General features: G+C 48.0%; 1 protein-coding gene and 1 long non-coding RNA gene across 4 annotated transcripts in view; one reads left to right on the top strand and one right to left on the bottom strand.

The window, feature by feature from the left end:
• IL9R (interleukin 9 receptor) overlaps positions 1–16,341 on the bottom strand; it is a 218,714-nt gene that overhangs the window by 75,339 nt on the left and 127,034 nt on the right. The gene's annotated exons all lie outside the window — the stretch shown is intronic.
• Positions 1–16,341, top strand: part of LOC131500680 (uncharacterized) — a 28,015-nt gene that overhangs the window by 3,070 nt on the left and 8,604 nt on the right. The window contains exons 2-3 of one of the 3 annotated variants that reach the window (XR_009256424.1): positions 1,750–1,839; positions 10,343–10,453. This is a non-coding gene — a long non-coding RNA (uncharacterized LOC131500680). Of the gene's footprint in view, positions 1–1,178; positions 1,840–10,342; positions 10,454–16,341 lie in introns of those variants that run through there. The other 2 variants (XR_009256425.1, XR_009256423.1) reach the window with 2 other exon arrangements.

Here is a 16,341-nt window from a genome sequence, read left to right as displayed (position 1 = left end):
GCCATCCTGTGCACCTCCAGCTATTTCTCCCAGCCCATGGGGAGCAATCACTTCCCATCCAGCACCACCTGTTTGGTCTTCCTATGCCTAGCATTGCACGTGCCTGTGCCTGCAGACCTTCCCTTGTCTCTGTCAGCTGAGTCTGAATGGGCTTCTTCTCCCACTCGTCCCTAGTTCTCATCTCTTTAATGAATGACATACATCGCTAAAGCTCACAGTGAAGTCTCAACCCCCAGTATGTGGATGACGTGGCACCATTTTACAGACTCACTTGATTACTCCCTTTCTTTAAAAATTACTTCCGTCCTCCTCCCACCATCCGGGCCGCTGCTCACCAGTGTCTGTGTTGGTTGGTACTCATCTTTTTCCCACACCCTCCCCCATCTGCTTTCAGTCCACCCTTACTCTGGTGTCATTGCAGCCAGCCTCAGGCTTCTATCTACCAGCAGCTGGGGCCTCCAAGTCTTTATGCCCTGCCCCCAGCTCTTCATGTCTCCAGACTACTGACTCCAATGTATACCACAAAGGTGCTACCCTCCCCAGACTCTGCTTCCTCCCTGAAGGCTTCTCCTATTCCCCTCCCCTTGTTTACTAGGCTGCAGCCACACCTGCCCCCTCCCTGCCCCCTGAGCATGTCAGGCACATATTCCTGCTTCAGGTCTTTGCATTCACTTTTCCTCTCTCTGTCAGGAATGTTCTCCCACAGACCAACATGGCATACTCCATCATTTCTGTCATATCTTTGCTCTGACATCACCTGCACAATGGAGTCTCTGCTAGCTCTCTATCTAAAACCGAAAGCTGCTCCTTCTCCAACCTGAACATCCAGTATCCCTTCCTAGCTTTCTTTTCTTCCTGGCCCTTGGCACCATCTGTTTTTCTTTCTTGCTTGCTGGATGTCGCCTACTGCAGTCCCTGCCAGAATGTCGGCTCCATGGGGTGAAAAGACCAAACTAGCTTGTTTAGGGCTGTTTCCGTAGGGCTCTAGATCAGTGTCTAACTCCTTCAAAGGCTCAAACACCATTTGCTGAGCAAGTAATATTGGGATTTCATATTACTTTCCTGGGTCCACGATCACAAAGTACCACACTGGGTGGCTTAAGCAACAGAAATTGATTTATTTTCTCACACTTTATTTTTCTTAACGTTTATTTATTTTTGAGACAGCATGAATGGGGGAGGGTCAGAGAGAGAGATGGAGACACAGAATCTGAAACAGGCTCCAGGCTCTGAGCTGTCATCACAGAGCCCGACACGGGGTTTGAACTCATGAACCGCGAGATCATGAGCCAAAGTCGGATGCTTAACCGACTGAGCGACCCAGGCGCCCCCAATTTTCTCACACTTTAGATCAAGGTGTGGCCAGGGTGGGTGTCCTGTGTTCATGACTGGTGGACGACCTCCTTCCCACTGTCTTCACGTGGTCTTCCTTCTATGTGTGTAGGTGCCCACTCTCTTCCTATAGGACACCAGTATCAGATTAGGGTCCCTCCCAGCAATTGAGCTCATTTGACCTCCACTTTACCTTTCAAGATATGGTATCCAAGTACAGTCCCATGGGTAGTTAGGACTTCAATATATGGACTTAGGGGGCAAAAGCATTCCATAACAGTTTTCTGTCTGTTGTACCTAGTCACTACCTACATGTTTTTTTTTTCTCTATGCCCTTTTTCCCATTATTTGCTCACACAGTGCTAATTCCAGTTTGCCCTTAGCCTAAGTTATAACTCTGTTTATTTATTTGTATAGGCTTGCATCTTCCCTCTACCTCTATACTCCAAGTTCCTGGCTGGCACTGGAATTACATCCTTAGCATGGGCATCACAACATCTAGGTGAGGTAAGTATGATTATTTTCATTTTGAAAATCCACAATCTGAAGCTCAAGAAAGAGTACGTCATGTTTCTGAGATCACAGTACTGGTAAGTGATGTCCTTTGGATAACTATGTTCTCGAGGAGTTCCGGAAGATGGCGGCGTAGGAGGACGCTGGGCTCACCGCGCGTCCTGCTGATCACTTAGATTCCACCTACACCTGCCTAAAGAACCCAGAAAACCGCCAGAGGATTAGCAGAACGGAGTCTCCGGAGCCAAGCGCAGACGAGAGGCCCACGGAAGAGGGTAGGAAGGACGGCGAGGCGGTGCGCGCTCCACGGACTGGCGGGAGGGAGCCGGGGCGGAGGGGCGGCTCGCCGGCCAAGCAGAGCCCCCGAGTCGGGCTGGCAAAAGCGGAGGGGCCGGACGGACTGTGTTCCGACAGCAAGCGCGACTTAGCGTCTGGGAGGTCAGAAGTTAACAGCTCTGCTCAGAAAGCGGGAAGGCTGGAGGACAAAGGGAGGGAGAGCTGCTGAGCCCCCGGACGGCAGAGCTCAGCTTGGCGGGGAACAAAGGCGCTCACCAGCGCCATCTCCCCCGCCCATCCCCCAGCCAAAATCCCAAAGAGAACCAGTTCCTGCCAGGGAACTTGCTCGCTCCGCGCAAACACCCAACTCTGTGCTTCTGCGGAGCCAAACCTCCGGCAGCGGATCTGACTCCCTCCTGCTGCCACAGGGCCCCTCCTGAAGTGGATCACCTAAGGAGAAGCGAGCTAAGCCTGCCCCTCCCGCCCCCGTGCACCTTGCCTACCCACTCCAGCTAATACGCCAGCTCCCCAGCACCACAAGCCTGGCAGTGTGCAAGTAGACCAGACGGGCCACACCACCCCACAGTGAATCCCGCCCCTAGGAGAGGGGAAGAGAAGGCACACACCAGTCTGACTGTGGCCCCAGCGGTGGGCTGGGGGCAGACATCAAGTCGGACTGCGGCCCCGCCCACCAACTCCAGTTATACACCACAGCACGGGGGAAGTGCCCTGCGGGTCCTCACCACTCCAGGGACTGTCCAAAATGACCAAACGGAAGAATTCCCCTCAGAAGAATCTCCAGGAAATAACAACAGCTAATGAACTGATCAAAAAGGATTTAAATAATATAACAGAAAGTGAATTTAGAATAATAGTCATAAAATTAATCGCTGGGCTTGAAAACAGTATACAGGACAGCAGAGAATCTCTTGCCACAGAGATCAAGGGACTAAGGAACAGTCACGAGGAGCTGAAAAACGCTTTAAATGAAATGCAAAACAAAATGGATAACTATGTTCTCATGGGCTCCAAAGCCCACTTTCTTTCATCTACCACACTGTCCCCAAGATGAACGGGGAAAGGCCATACTTCAGCCTGGTATATTATAAGCAACGGTACATGTAAAGCTGCTGTCACATTCCAGGAAATGGGATTAAGTTTAGTATCTGAGTAATTATACCCTCAGGTTGAATTACAATATCACATCCTTTTATTTTTTACTGCTGCAATTTCTGTTATCCTTATTGATTATATAAATGCATTCGTCCCTTTGCAAAATTTAGCCAGCAAGAATACTGAGTTTGTTTCCTTTGTAACAGGTCTGAATTATACAATGAATTCATAATGTCAAGATAATAGCTGTTATTTTTTCCTACAATATAGAGCAAAAGGTCATTGCCTTTGTTGTAAGAGTTTACCATGTGTTCTTGGTAACATGACTGAGCTGTATTGGTGAAAACCGTAGTAGACTTTGAAAGTCCGTTATTTATATTTAAGAGAGTATTGTTCTTTCTTTGGGTGCAGCTGGTTGTTGGAAATAGAACTTAGGATTTTTCTGCATAGATTGTCTATTTCAGAGTGAGCTTTGTTTTAAAAAGTATATTTGCCTTCATGCGAGTTGTACAATTATTCTTTGGGTTGCTAATACTCCATTGTGTATGTATATATACATACATATATATACCACATCTTTTTATCCATTCATCCATCAATGGACATTTGGGCTTTTTCCATACTTTAGCTGTTGTTGATAGTGCTGCTATAAACTTTGGGGTTCACTTGTCCCTTCGAAATAGCATATATGCATCTCTTGGATCAATACCTAGTAGTGCTACTGCTGGGTTAGGGTAGTCCTCTTTTTCATTTTGTGAGGAACCTACCTACTGTTTTCCAGAGTGGCTTCACCATTTTGCATTCCCGCCAGCAGTGCAAGAGTTCCTCTTTCACCGCTCCCCCGCCAACATCTGTTGTTGCCTGAGTTGTTAATGTTAGCCATTCTCACAGGAGTGAGGTGTGATCTCATTGTGGTTTTGATTTGTATTTCCCTGATAATGAGTGATGTTGAGCATTTTTTCATGTCTCATTTGGCCATCTGGATGTCATCCTTGGAGAAGTGTTTTCTCATGTCTTTGCCCATTTCTTCACTGGATTACTTGTTTTTTAGGTGTTGAGTTCGATATGTTCTTTATAGATTTTGAATACTAATCCTTTATCTCATATGTCGTTTGCAAATATTTTCTCCCTTTCTGTTAGTTGCCTTTTAGTTATGCCGATTGTTTCCTTCTCTGTTCAGAAGCGTTTTATTTTAATGAGGACCTAATAGTTCATTTTTGCTTTTGTTTCCCTTGCCTCCAGAGACTTGTTGACTAAGAAGTTGTGGAAGCAAACATCAAAGAGGTTTCTGTCAGCTTTCTCCTCAAGGGTTTTGACGGTTTCCTATGTTACATTTAGGTCTTTCATCCATTTGAGTATCTTTCATCCATTTTGAGTGTGAGAAAGTGGTCCATACTCATTCTTCTCATGTCGCTGTCCAGTTTTCTCAGCACTCTTGCTGAGGAAACTGTCTTTATTCCATTGGATATTCTTTCCTTCCTTGTCAAAGATTAGTTGGCCACACGTCTGTGGGTCCATTTCTGTGTTCATATTCTCTTCCATTGATCTGAGTGTCTGTTCTTGTGCCAGGACCATACTGTCTTGGTGATTACAACTTGGTAATACAGCTTGAAGTCCAGGATTCTGACGCCTCCTTCTTTGGTTTTCCTTTTCAAGATAGCTTTGGCTATTCAGGGTCTTTTCTGGTTCCATACATATTGTAGGATTCTTTGTTGTAGCTCTGTGAGGAATGCTGGTGTTATTTTGATAGGTATTGTGTTGAATATATACATTGCTCTGGGTACTATTGACATTTTAACAATAATTGTTCTTCCTATCCAGGAGCATGCAATATTTTTCCTTTTTGTGTGTTTGTCATCGGCAGTTTCTTTCATAAGCTTTCTGTAGTTTTCAGTGTATAGATTTTTCACCTCTTTGGTTAGATATATTCCTAGCTATTTTATGGTTTTTGGTGCAATTGTTAATGGGATAGATTCTCTGTTTTCTCTTTCTGTTGCTTCATTGTTAGTGCATAGGAATGCAACTGATTTCTGTGCATTGATGTTATATCCTGCCACTTTGCTGAATTCATGTATTATTTCTAGCAGTTTTTTGGTGCACTATTTTATATTTCCACATAGAATTTCATGCCATCTACGAAGAGTGAAAGATCGACACACTCCTGAACCATTTGGATGCCTTTTATTTCTTTGTGTTGTCTGATTGCTGAGGCTAAGACTTCCCATATTATGTTGAATACCAGTGATGAGAGTGGACATCCTTGTCTTGTTCCTGACCTTAGTAGGGAAGCTCTCAGTTTTGCTCCATTGAGGATGATCTTAGAGTCGGGTCTTTCACATATGCCTTTTATGATCTCAAGGTATGATCCTTCTATCCCTACTTTCTTGAGGCTTTTTATCAAGAAAGGATGCTGTATTTTGTCAAATGATTTCTCTGCATCTATTGAGAGGATCATGTGGTTCTTGTCCTTTCCTTTATTGATGTGATAAGTCACATTGTTTTGCAGATATTGAACCAGCTTTAAATTCCAGGTATGAATCCCTTTTGGTCTTGGTGAATAACGTTTAAATGTATTGTTGGATCTGGTTGGGTCATATCTTGTGGGAGATTTTTGCGTCCATGTTCATCATGAAAATTTGTCTATACTTCTCTTTTTTAGTGGGTCCTTTTCTGGTTTTGGAATCAAGGTAATACTAGGTTCAGAGAAAATGTTGGGAAGTTTTCCTTCCATTTCTTTTTTGGGGACAGCTTCAAGAGCATAGGTGTTAACTCTTCCTTAAATGTTTGGTAGAATATCCCTGGAAAGCCATCTGGACCTGGGCTCTTGTTTTTTGGGATATGTTTGATTACTACTTCAATGTCTTTGCTGGTTATGGGTCTGTTCAAGTTTTCTATTTCTTCCTTTTTCAGTTTTGGTAGTTTATATATTTGTAGAAACTTGTCCGTTTCTTCCAGATTGCTGATTTTATTGGCATATATTTGCTGATAATATTCTCTTATCATTGTTCGTATTTCTGCTGTGTTGGTTGTGATCTCTCCTCTTTCATTCTTGATTTTATTTATTTGGGTCCTTTCCTTTTTCTTTTTGATCCAACTGGCTAGGAGTTTATCAATTTTATTAATTATTTCAAAGAAACAGCTTCTGGTTTCATTGATCTGTTCTGTTTGTTTGTTAGTTTGTGTGGGGTTATATGTTGTTGTTTTTTCTGTGTGTTTTTGTTTTGTTTTCAGTTTTGATAGCATTGATTTTTGATGTAATCTTTATCATTTCTTGCCTTCTGCTGGTTTTTGTTTTTGTTGTTGTTGTTGTTGTTGTTGTTGTTGTTGTTGTTCTTTTTCCAGCTCTTTAAGGTATAAGGTTAGGTTGTGTATCTGAGACCTTCTTACTTCTTTTCGAAGGCCTGGATTGCTATAAACTTCCTCTTATGACTACCTTTGCTGAATCCCAGAGGTTTTGGGGTGTGGTGTTATCCGTTTCATTGGCTTCCATGTACTTTTAAATTTTCTCTTTAACTTCTTGGTTCACCCATTCATTCCTTTTTTTTTAATTTTATTTTTTATTTTTTAAATTTTACATCCAAATTAGTTAGCATATTGTGCAACAATGATTTCATGAGTAGATTCCTTAATGCCCCTTACCCATTGAGCCCAACCCCCTCCCACATCCCATACAGTAACCCTCTGTCTGTTCTACATAGTTATGAGTTAATTCTGTTTTGACCCCTCACTGTTTTTATTTTATTTTTGTTTCCCTTCCCTTATGTTTATATGTTTTGTCTCTTAAAGTCCTCATGTGAGTGAAGACATATGGTTTCTGTCTTTCTCTGACTGACTAATTACACTTAACATAATACACTACAGTTCGATCCATATAGTTGCAAATGGCAAGATTTCAGTCTTTTTGATTGCCGAGTAACACACCTTTGTATATATGTACCACTTCTTCTTTATCCATTTATCCATTGATGGACATTTAGGCTCTTTCCATACTTTAGCTACTTTTGATAGTGCTGCTATACTCATGGGGGTGGTGCATGTGTCCCTTCGAATCACCACACCTGTATCCCTTGGATAAATGCCTAACAGTGCAATTGTTGGGTCGTAGAGTAGTTCTGTTTTTGGTTTTTTGAGGAACCTCCATACTGTTTTTACAGAGTGGCTGCACCAGCTTGCATTCCACCATTCATTCTTTAGTAGTATGTTCTTTAGTCTCCAAGTATTTGTTTTCTTTCCAAATTTTTTCTTGTGGTTGATTTTGAGTTTCATAGCATTGTGGTCTGATAATACACATGGCATGATCTCGAACTTTTTGAACTTCTTGAGGGCTGATTTGTTTCCAGTATGATATCTATTCTGCAGACGTTCCATGTGCCCTGGAGAAGAATGAATATTCTGCTGCTTTAGGAAGAAATGTTCTGAATATCTGTTAAGTCCATCTGGTCTAGTGTCTCACTCAAATCCATTGTCTGTTGATTTTCTTCTTAAATGATCTTTCTGTTGTTATAATGGGGTGTTGAAGTCCCATACTATTATGGTTTTACCATCAATGATCTTCTTTATATTTGTGATTAATTGATTTATATTTTTGGGTGCTCTCACATTGGGATCATAAATGTTTACAATTGTTAAGTCTTGTTGGTGGATAGGCCCCCTCAATTATGATGCAACATCCTTCTTCATCTCTTGTATCAGTCTTTTTTTTTAAAGTCTAGATTGTCTCATATGAGTATGGTTGCTCTGGCTTTCTTTGGCTACCATTAGCATGATAGATAGTTCTCCATACCCTTACTTTCAATCTGAAGGTGTCTTTAGGTCTCATGTGGGTATCTTGTAAACAGCATATAGATGGATCTTCTTTTTTTCCCCACTCTGTTACCCTATGTCTTTTGATTGGAGCATTTATTCCACTGACGTTTAGAGTGAGTACTCAAAGATATGAGATTTTTGTCATTATGTGTCTTGTAGAGTTGGATTTTGTGGTGGTGTTTTTTGTGCTATCCAGTATTTGGTAGTTTTTATGTTTTTTTTCTTTTTTACATCTTTTATTCCTCAGAGAGTCCCCCTGAAAATTCCTTGAGGACTTGTTTAGTGGTCGCGAACTCCTTTAAGTTTTGTTTTTCTGGGAAACTTTTAATCTGTCCTTCTATATTGAATGACAGATTTGCTGGATAAGGAATTCTTAGCTGCATAGTTTTCTGATTCAGCACACTGAGTATACCTTGCCACTCTTTTCTGCCCTGCCAAGTCTGTGTTAATAGGTGTGCTGCTAATCTGATCTGTCTTCCATTGTTTGTTGAGGACTTTTTTCCCTTGCTGCTTTCATGATTCTTTCTTTGCCTGAGTATTTTCTGACTTGGAATGTAATATTTCTTTTACTTGTGGGTTTTTCTTGAATCTAATGAGAGACTTCTGTGCTTCCTGGATTTTAATGTCTGTGCCTTTTCCCAGGTAAGAAAAATTATCTGCTATGATTTGCTAACTTAACACTTCTACCCCTTTTCTCTCTCTTTATCATTGGGACGCTATGATTCTGTTGTTGTTCTTTTTAATGAGATAGGTTTAGGGGTAGGTTGATGGTTATGGTTAGGGTAAGGGTTGGGATTGGGGTTAGGTCCCAGAAGGTTTCAGGCACTGAAACCCCAACAGTGCACTTGCGTCCCTGAAGGGCTGAGTGGAGTACACAATGGAGGGTCCAGTCAGGATTAATCTTTGAGTACCAAGACCAGCCAACTCTAAGGGACACCTCTCGAGTAGGCCTCAGAAATACTTTCTTGTAGATGCAGTCGTGGTTTGGAAATGGCATGGTGATATTTCAGGTTCCATGCTGAGTATTTCTGCACCGATTTAGGAACCCGTGTGAGTGCTGTCGTCAGACTGTGAAATTGGGTTCCCATGGGGAGACAGCTGTAGCTAGGGTTAGATTTCGACCTGGGACATCACCATGGCTGAAATGACACAAGTGTTGTGAATTACATGGAGGGCTGAAGTGAGGGCATATGCGGGTCTGCTGTAGAGTTACTGTGACAGATAGGGTTAGGTGTAGGTTGAGGTTTATGGTAAGGGTTAAGGTTAGGGTTAGGGTTATGTCCGAGGAGGCTCCAGGCACTGACCCCACAGGAGAGCAATTTTCTGCCCGAAGGGCTGAGTAGAGTACACAGGGAGGGTGCGAGTTAGGAATAGGCGTGGGTTCCAAGACCAGACAAAATATGGTCAACCCTTCAGGGAGGCCTCAGGCATCATCTCGTGCAGCTGCAGGTGCGCTTTGGAAATGACATGGTGATGTTCCATGTTCCATGCCGAGCATTTCTGTACTGATACTTGAACCCATGTACGTGCTGTTGTCAGACATTGGAATTGGGTCCCGATTGGGAGAGAGCCTTAACATTGTTAAGGATTCGATCCAGGCACTTCACCAAGGCTGAAGCAACTCCAGTCTCATGACCTTCGTTTATACAATAGGGTTTGGTTGAGGAATAAGCTTAGAGTTAGGGTTAGGTTTATTTCCCAGGAGACTCAAGGGGCTAAAACCACAGCAGTGCAGTTGTCTCCCCAAAGACCTGAGTTGAAAGCAAAATGGAGGGTGCTGGTCAATATTAGTCTTTGGTTTCCAAGACCAGTCAGCTGTATGGGCCACTAGTTGGGTAGGCATCAGGAAAACTCTCAGGCAGCTGCAGCCAGGCCTTGGAAACGACATGCTAATGTACCAGGATCTAGTCCAATGATCCCTCATCTCTTCTGAGACAAGGCACGTGGTGTTGTCAGATTCTGGTATTGGATCCCCATTGGGAGAGAGTATTAGCTAGGTTTGAAGTTCAGTCCAGGGTCATCCCAGGGGGAAAGCAAATCCAAACTCGTTATATCCCTCAAGAGTTGAAGTGAGGGCCCAAGCGACGGGGAGGGTCAAGTGTAGGATAATCTCTCAGAAAGGGTTAGGTTTCCACTGACCATTGTGGTTAGATTTACGGTTAGGGTAAGGACCCAGGAGGCTCCAAGTGCTGAAGCCAGAGCACTGCCGTTGTATCCCCGAAGGGCTGAGTGGAGGGCACAAAGGAGGGTGCCGGTCAGAATAGAATTTGGATTCAAAGGCCACAAATTCTATGGACCACAGGTCGGGAAGGACTCAGGAATTCTCTGGAGCAGCTGCAGCTGGGCCTGTGAAACGACATGGTGAACTTCCAGGTTCCAAGCAGAGTGACCCTGCAACGCTTCTGGACCTAAGGTGCGTGTTGTTCTCAGATGTTGGTATTCGCGCCCCATAGGGAGAGAGCCTTAGCTAGGGTTAAGGTTTGGGCCAGGGACTTCACCATGGCCAAAGGGACTCCAGTTTCGTGATCTCCCTCGTGGGCTGACGTGAGGTCCCATAAGATAGTGCGGCTCAAGTGTAGGAGTACTGTTCCAGGCTGGCTTAGGTTTCAGTGGAGGATCCCGGTTAGGGGTAGGGTTAGATTTAGAGTTAGGTCCAGGAGGCTCCAGGAGCTGAACCCACAGCAGTGCAGTGGACTCCTCGAAGGGCTAAGTTGAGGGCCCAAGGGAGGGTGCGGGTCAGGATCAGTGTTTGGCTTCAAAAGCCACACAACTCCCTGGGCCCCTGGTCGGGGAGGGCTCACGAATTCTCTCAGCTGCAGCTGGGCCGTGAAACGACATGGGTGCTCCCAGGTTCCATGCTGAGTGACCCCGCAATGATTCTGAACCACAGGCACATGGTGTTGTCCGATTTTGGTTTGGGCCCCATGGGGAGAGAGACTTCGCTAGGGTTAGGGCTGTAACGGACGTCGCCAGGGCTGAAGCGACTGCAGTCTCATGATCTCCCTTGAGGGCTGAAGTGAGGACCCATGTGATGGTGCGGCTAAAGTGTAGAGTTAGGGATCGAAGCCGGCTTAGGTTTCGGTGGAGGGTTCTGGTTAGGGGAAGGGTTAGGGATAGGGTTAGGTCCCAGGGGGCTACAGGCGTCGAACCCACAGGGGTGCAGTGTTCTCCCCGAAGGGCTGAGTTGAAGACACAAGGGAAGGTGCCAGTCAGCATCAGTCTCTGGCTTCCAGGGCACACAACTCTTTGAGCCCCTGGTCAGGGAGGCCTCAGGAATCCCCTCGGGCAGCTGCAGCTGGAACTGGGAAATGACATAGTGAGCTTCCAGATTCCATGCCGAGTGCCCCGCACCGCTTCTGGACCCCAGGCACGTGGTGTTGTCAGACTTTGGTATTGGGTCCCAATCCGGGGGGGGGGGGGGGGGCTTAGCTATGGTTAGGGTTCGGTCCAGGGAATTGCCAGGGCTGAAGCGACTCCAGTCTCGTGATCTCCTTCGAAGGCTGAAGTGTGGGACCATGTGACTGGGCAGCTCAAGTGTAGGGTTAGGGTTCGATGCCAGTGTAGGTTTCGGTGGAGGGTTCTGGTTAGGGGTAGGGTTAGGGTTAGGGTTAGATCCCAGGAGGCTCCAGGCACCGAAACCAAAACAGTGAAGTGGTCTCCCCGAAAAGCTGAGATGAGGGCACAAGGAAGGGAGCAGGCCAGTATCAGTTTCTGGCTTCCAAGGCCCTGGAATCTATGGACCCCTGGTCGGGGAGGCCACACAAGGTCGGGTGTGACCCTGTACCATTTCTGGACCCCAGGCGCGTGGTGTTGTCAGACTTTGGTATTTGGTCCCCATGGGGAGAGAGCCTTAGCTAGGGTTAGGGATCAGTCCAGGGACGTCGCCAGGGCCGAATCGCTCCAGTCTCGTGATCTCCATCGAGGGCTGAAGTGAGGGCCCATGTGATGGTGCGGCTCAAGTGTAGGTTTAGGGTTCGAGGCTGGCTTAGGTTTCAGTGGAGGTTTCCAATTAGGATTAGGTTTAGGTTTAAGCCCCATGAAGCTTCAGCCTCCGAAGCCACAGCAGTGCCATGGTCTGCCTGAAGGGCTCAGTTGAGGACACAAGTGAGGGTGCCTGTCAGGATCAGTGTCTGGCTTCAAGGCCACAAAAATCTATGGGCCCCTGGTAGGGGAGGCCTCAGGAATCCTCTGGGGCATCTGCAGCTGAGCATGGGAAACGACATGGTGAGTTTTCAGTTCCATGCCCAGTGACCCTGCACCGCTTCTCAACCCCAGGCGCGTGGTGTTGTCAGACTTTGGCATTGGGTCCCCATCAGGAGAGAGCCTTAGCTAGAGTTAGGGTTCGGTCCAGTGATGTCACTAGGGACGAAGCGACTCCAGTCTCATTATCTACTTTGAGGCCTGAAGTGAGGGCCCATACGATGGTGTGGCTCAAGAGTACAATTAGGTTTCGAGTCCAGCATAGGTTTCAGTGGAGGGATCCGATTAGGGGTAGGGTTAGGGTTAGGATTAGGTCCCAGGAGGCTCCAGTTGCCGAAATCACAGCAGTGCAGTGGTCTCCCCGAAGGGCTGAGTTTAGCGCACAAGGGAGGGTGCAGTTCAGCATGAGTCTCTGCCTTCCAAGGCCACACAACTCTATGCGCCCCTGGTTGGGGAGGCCTCAGGAATTCTCTCGGGCAATTTCAGCCGGTCCTGGGAAACAACATGGTGAGCTTTTTCAGGTTCCATGCCGAGTGACCCTGCACCGCTTCTGGACTCCAGGCGCGTGGTGTTGTCAGAGTTTGGTATTGCGTCCACATGGGGAGATAACTTAGCTAGGGATATGGTTCCATCCAGGGACGTCGCCAGGGATGAAGCGACTCCAGTCTTGTGATCTCCCTCTAGGACTGAACTGAGGATCCATGCGATGGTGCATCTCAAGTGTAGAGTTAGAGTTCGAGGCCGGCTTAGGTGTCGGTGGAGGGTTATGGTTATGGTTAGGGTTAGGTCCCAGCAGTCTCCAGGTGCCCAACCCACAGCGGTTTAGTGGTCTCCCCGAAGGGATGAGTTGAGGGCACACTGGAGGGTGCCGGTCAGCATCAGTCTCTGGAATCCAAGGCCACCAAACTCTATGGGCCCCTGGTCGTGGAGGCGTCAGGAATCCTCTCGGGCATCTGCAGGCGGGCATGAGAAAGGACATGGTGAGCTTCTAGGTTCCATGCTGAGTGACCCTGCACCATTTCTGGTCCCCAGGCATGTGGTGTTGTCAGATATTGGTATTGGGTCCCCATTGAGAGAGAGACTTATCTAGGGTTAGGGTTCGGTCCAGGGGCATCTCCAGGGCTGAAGTGACTCTAGTCTTGTGATTCCCTCGAGGACTGAAGTGAGGACCCATGCGTCGGTGCAGCTCAAGTGTAGGGTTTATGTTCGAGGCCGGCTTAGGTTTCGGTGGAGGGTTGGTGTTAGTGGTAAGGTTAGTTTTAGGGTTAGGTCCCAGGAGGTTCCAGGTGCCTAACCTGCAGGGGTGCAGTGGTCTCCACGATGGGCTGAGTTAAGGGCACAAGGGAGGGTGCCCATCTGCATCAGTCTGCTTTCCATGGCCACACATCTCACTGAGCCCCTGGACGAGGATGACTCAGGAATCCTCTCAGGCAGCTGCATCTGGGCCTCTGAAACGAGCATCGAGGTGAGCATCGAGGTTCCATGCTGAGTGACCTTGCATCGCTACTGGACACCAGGCATGTGGTGTTGTCAGACTCTGGTATTGGGTCCTCTTGGGGAGAGAGCCTTAGCTAGGGTTAGTGTTATGTCCAGGGACGCTGCCAGGGCTGAAGCCACTCCAGTCTCATGATCTCCCTCGAGGGCTGAAGTGAGGGCCCATGCGATGGTGCGGCTCAAGTGTAGGGTTAGGGTTCGAGGACGGCTTAGGTTTCGGTGGAGGGTTGTGGTTAGGGGTATTGTTAGGGTTAGGGTTAGGTCCTAGGAAACTCCAGGCGCCTTACCCACAGGGGTGCAGTGGTCTCCACGATGGGCTGAGTTGAGGACACAAGGGAGGGTGCTGGTCAGCATCAGTCTCTGGCTTCAGAGACCACACAGCTTTCTGGGCCCCTGGTCGGGGAGGCCTCAAGAGTCTTCTGGGGCAACAGCATCCGGGCCAGGGAAGCGACATGGTGAGCTACCAGGTTCCATGCCTAATGACCCAGCACTGCTTCTGGATCACAGTCGTGTGGTGTTTCAGACTTTGGTATTGGGTCCCCATGGGGATACAGCCTTAGCTAGGGTTAGGGATCTCTCAAGGGATGTCGCCAGGGCCGAAGCGACTCCGGTCTTGTGATTTCCCTGGAGGGCTTAGGTGAGGGCCCATGCGATGGTGCAGTCACGTGTAGGGTTAGGGTTCGAGGCCAGCTTAGGTTTCAGTAGAGGGTTCCATTTAGGAGAATAGTTAGGTCCCAGGAGGCTACAGGCACCAAACTGGCAGCAGTGCAGTGGGCTCCCTGAAGGTCGGAGTTCAGGGCACAAGGGAGGGTGCCGGTCAGCATCAGTCTCTGGCTTCCACGGCCACATAAATCTCTTGGCCCATTGTCGGGGAGGCCTCAGGAATCATCTCGGACAGCTGCAACCGGGCCTGGGAAATTACATAGTGAGCTTCAGGTTCCATGCCGAGTGACCTTGCACCGCTTCTGGACCCCAGGCACTAGGTGTTGTCACTTTGGTTTTGGGTTCCTATGGGCAGAAACCCTTAGGAAGGTTTAGAGCTTGGTCCAGGGAAGTCGCCAGGGCCGAAGTGACTCCTGTCTCGTGATCTCCCTCGAGGGCTGAAGTGAGGGCCCAGGTGATTCAAGTGTAGGATTAGGGTTCCAGGCCATCTTAAGTTTTGGTGGAGGGTTCTGGTTCAGGGTGGGGTTAGAGTTATGTTTAGGTCCCAGGAGACTCAAGGAGCTGAAACCACAGCAGGGCAGAGGTCTCCCCAAGGGGCTTATTTGAGGGCACAAGGGAGGGTGCCTGTCAGGAACAGTCTTTGTCTATCAAGGCCACACAACTTGATGGGCCCCTGGGCGGGGAGTTCTCCTGAATCCTCTCGGGAAGCTGCAGGCGGGCCTGACAAATGACATGGTGAGTTTCCATATTCCATGCCTAATGAGCCTGTACCACTTCTAAACCCCAGGTGTATGGTGTTGTCAGACTTTGGTATTGGGTCCCCATGGGGAGAGAGCCTGAGCTAGGGTTACGTTTCGGTCAAGGGATGTCACCAGGGCCTAAGCGATTCCAGTCTCGGGTTTTCCCTCTAGATCTGAAGTGAGGGTCCATGCGACAGGGCGGCTCAAATGTAGGGTTAGGGTTGGAGGCCGGCTTAGGTTTCTTTTGCAGCTCCGTTTCGGGGAAGGGTTAGGGTTAGTGTTAAGTCCCAGGAGGCTCCATGCTCTGAACTCACAGCAGGGCAATGGTCTCCCCATAGGGCTGAGTTGTGGGCACAAGGGTGGGTGCCGGTCAGGATCAGTCTTTGGCTGCCAAGGCCACACAGGTCGATGGGCCCCTGGTCAGGGAGGCCTTGGGAATCCTCTCGCGTAGGTAGAGCCAGGACTGGGAAACGACATGGTGAGCTCCCAGGTTCCATGCCAAGTGAGGCTGCACTGCTTCTGGACCCCTGGCGCGTGGTGTTGTCAGAATATGGTATTGGGTCCCCATGGTGAGAGAGCATTAGGTAGGGTAAGGGTTCGGTCCAGGGTCATCGCCAAGCCCGAAGCGACTCCAGGCTCTCGATCTCCCTCAAGGGCTGAAATGAGGGCCCATGAGATGGGGCGGCTCAAGTGTAGGGTTAGGGATCGAGGCCGGCTTAGGTTTTGGAAGACGGTTTCAGTTCGGGGTAGGGTTAGGGTTAGGTCCCAGGAGGCTCCAGGCACTGAACTCACAGCAGAGCAGTGGTCTCCCTTAAGGGCTGAGTTGAGGGCACATGGGAGGGTGCCGGTCAGTATCAGTCTTTGTCTCCCAAGGTCAAACAACTCGATTGGCCCCTGGTCGGGATGGACTCAGGAAAACTCTCAGGCAGCTGCAGCTGGGCCTGGGAATTGACATGCTGAGTTTCCAGCTTCCATGCCGAGTGAACTTGCACCGCTTCTGGATCCCAGGCAGTGGTGTTGTCAGACTTTGGTATTGGGTACCCATGGGGCAAGAGCCTTAGCTAGGGTTAGGATTCGGTCCAAGGACGTCACCAACCCTGAAGCGGCTCCAGGCTCTCGATCTCCCTCGAGGGCTGAAAGGAGGGCCCAGGCAGTGGGGCAGCTCAAGTGTAGGGTTAGGGGTCAAGGCCGGCTTAGGTTTCAG

This window comes from Neofelis nebulosa, chromosome 18, assembly GCF_028018385.1.
Source record: "Neofelis nebulosa isolate mNeoNeb1 chromosome 18, mNeoNeb1.pri, whole genome shotgun sequence".
Classification (NCBI taxonomy): domain Eukaryota; kingdom Metazoa; phylum Chordata; class Mammalia; order Carnivora; family Felidae; genus Neofelis; species Neofelis nebulosa.
The sequence above is the reverse complement of the archived record's forward strand: the minus strand, read 5'-3'. Positions and strand labels throughout refer to the sequence as shown.